The sequence below is a fragment of the Myotis davidii genome, unplaced genomic scaffold, assembly GCF_000327345.1.
Source record: "Myotis davidii unplaced genomic scaffold, ASM32734v1 scaffold281, whole genome shotgun sequence".
Lineage (NCBI taxonomy): Eukaryota > Metazoa > Chordata > Mammalia > Chiroptera > Vespertilionidae > Myotis > Myotis davidii.
In genome coordinates, this window is record NW_006293784.1 from 5,068,861 (window position 1) to 5,071,745 (window position 2,885).

At 50.1% G+C, this 2,885-nt stretch overlaps 1 pseudogene; it reads left to right on the forward strand.

Annotated features, from left to right (window-relative positions):
- The first annotated feature begins 1,254 nt into the window (after window positions 1-1,254).
- Window positions 1,255-2,378, forward strand: LOC102753603 (annotated as a pseudogene).
- The last annotated feature ends 507 nt before the right edge of the window (window positions 2,379-2,885 follow it).

The following is a 2,885-nucleotide window of genomic DNA, read 5'->3' on the forward strand; positions in this document are numbered from 1 at the left end:
GCCCTGCCACGTGAGATGGCTCTGATCTGTGGGGGTCCACACGATGCCTAAAGGTGAGCAGCACAGTTTGGAAAGGAAGTTATGACCAAGTGAAAACTTGGGATTATTCTGTTCATCTGTAATAGTGGACCTATTGGTCACTCTACTTCATACACAGTGTGAATGTGGACGGATAAACTAGAGCGGTGCCCATTCATTCATTATGTTAAGAAATTTTAAAATAATTATGAAACATTTTCCTTTCTTCATTTGTCTTTATTTGTACTTTTCTGGTTATTAGACTGATATGTGCACATTAAAAAAATATATTTGGGTGTGTAACTATGAAGTGCAAGTACTCTATCCTCACCTCTCTGGGGTCACTGATGTCCAGATGTCCCAAACACTGTGGGTCCCCTTTGCCCCTTGTCCTTCTGGCATGGACAAGGATTTCAGGGATCACTATGCCCTAACTTATGCCCTGAGAGAAACATCTGGTTGGCGGACCATACCTGCAGGTTTCCGAATGAGTCAACACAAACCGTGGCCATTGTTGGAAATTGGTGGAGGGGGTTAGGAGGTTTCCTTCTCTACTTAGTATAAGCATGCAAAATGCATACAAAATGGAGCTGTTGTGTTTAAACTTTATCCTTTATCCCTGCAGACACTGACTTTATAATTCTTATTTCAGCAGACACTTTAAGTTACTGACTGAAAAGAAAAGATGCTCTGCCGGAAGCCGGACCACCCTTGCTGCTTGACACAGTCACTGCGGGGAAGAAACACCTGCACAGCTTAGGATTCAAGGGACCTGGCGTATATGGCATATTGTTCTTAATATGTTTGCTCCCCTTCTTGGCGCTATGTGTGTTAACCAAGGTTACCTCTCCAAGAGAAAGGTTGTTTCCCAGGGTGGGGATTTTTATCAGTAAAACCCCGTAAGTGCCAGGTGGGTAGTTAATCACTTTAACTATGAACAATCACGTTTAAGCTACATAATCTTTACTCCCTGGAATGGAGATAGCAAACGCCCAAACCTTTGGAAAAGAATGAATAGGATTAAGATCAACTGGTATAAATATAGATGTAGCAGAACCTGGCTGGAGATCCTGGCAAGACTGCTGATCAACTGAACACTGTCTCCGTGTCATTCCTTCTTCGCCGACTCCGTCCACACCTTTGGGAACCCCGGGACCTGCTGGAGTTGAACCCCGGTAATTGGTGCCCAACGTGGGGCACGAACCCAAGACCCTGAGATTAAGAGTCTCATGCTCTATGGTTGAAAGCTGTTTACTACTTGGAATCAGGGAAGTGCCGCGGGGCTGTGTGGGCTTTGCTGTATTTAAGAAAAAAATTTTTAAGAAAATAAGCTTAGGCCTGGAAAGGGGGCGGGCCGGGCGCCGGCTTCCAGAGAGAGAGCTGGGGAGCAAGACGGCCACTACCGAGCGTGTGCTGTACGTGGGTGGACTTGCAGAGGAGGTGGATGACAAAGTTCTTCATGCAGCTTTTATTCCTTTTGGAGATATCACAGATATTCAGGTTCCTCTGGATTATGAAACAGAAAAGCATGGAGGATTTGCTTTTGTTGAACTTGAGTTGGCAGAGGATGCTGCAGCAGCCATCGACAACATGAATGAATCTGAACTCTTTGGACAGACGATTCGCGTCAATTTGGCCAAACCAATGAGGATTAAGGAAGGCTCTTCCAGACCAGTTTGGTCAGATGATGACTGGTTGAAGAAGTTCTCTGGGAAGACTCTGGAAGAGAATAAAGAGGAAGAGGGTCGGAGCCCCCCAAAGCAGAAGCACAGGAGGGAGAGCCCACTGCCAAAAAGGCCCGGTCGAACCCTCAGGTGTACATGGACGTCAAGATTGGGAGCAAGCCAGCCGGCCGCATCCAGATACTCCTACGCTCAGACGTCGTTCCCGTGACGGCAGAGAATTTCCGTTGCCTGTGCACCCACGAGAAGGGCTTTGGCTTCAAGGGGAGCAGCTTCCACCGCATCATCCCCCAGTTCATGTGCCAGGGCGGCGATTTCACCAACCACAATGGCACCGGGGGCAAGTCCATCTACGGAAGGAAGTTCGATGATGAGAACTTCATCCTCAAGCACACAGGACCAGGCCTGCTCTCCATGGCCAACTCCGGCCCAAACACCAACGGCTCCCAGTTCTTCCTGACGTGTGACAAGACGGACTGGCTGGACGGCAAGCATGTGCTGTTTGGGGAGGTCACGGGAGGCCTGGATGTCTTGCGGCAGATCGAGGCGCAGAGCAGCAAGGACCGGAAGCCGAAGGAGAAGGTGATCATCTCCGACTGTGGGGAGTACCTGTGAAAGGCGCCTCTCCTGCACCGCCCCGTGCATCCAGGATCTGGCAGCCCCGGGGACCAGCACCTGTTAACGCCAGAAGACCTACAAGCTGGCCAAGAACACCGACGCACAGCGGAAGCGCATGGCCCAGGACCTCAAGGACATCATCGAGCACCTGAACAGGTCCGGGGGCCCCGCCGACACCAGCGACCTGCTACAGTAGATCTGCAAGATCCTCAACGCACACATGGACTCCCTGCAGTGAATGGACCAGAGCTCGCCCTGCTGCAGAGGAAGGCGGAGGAGGTGACCAAGGTGTGCGAGGGGCGGCACAAGGAGCAGGAGCGCAGCTTCCGGATCACATTCCACTGAGCCCGTGGCCGGCCTCAGGGCCCCGGGTTCCCAGTGTGTTCAGTGTGGGAGTGTGCGGTTACTATCTAGCTTTTGTTTGCAATGAAATACTGTTTGATTCTCTGTTTCTTTCAAACAGTTTTTTTGTACAATAAAGTTTAATCACAATTATAAAAATGTGGCATTGCGTCTTTGCTATTAACATATGTACAATCCAGCCCAACAGGACCGGCCCGCTCCCCC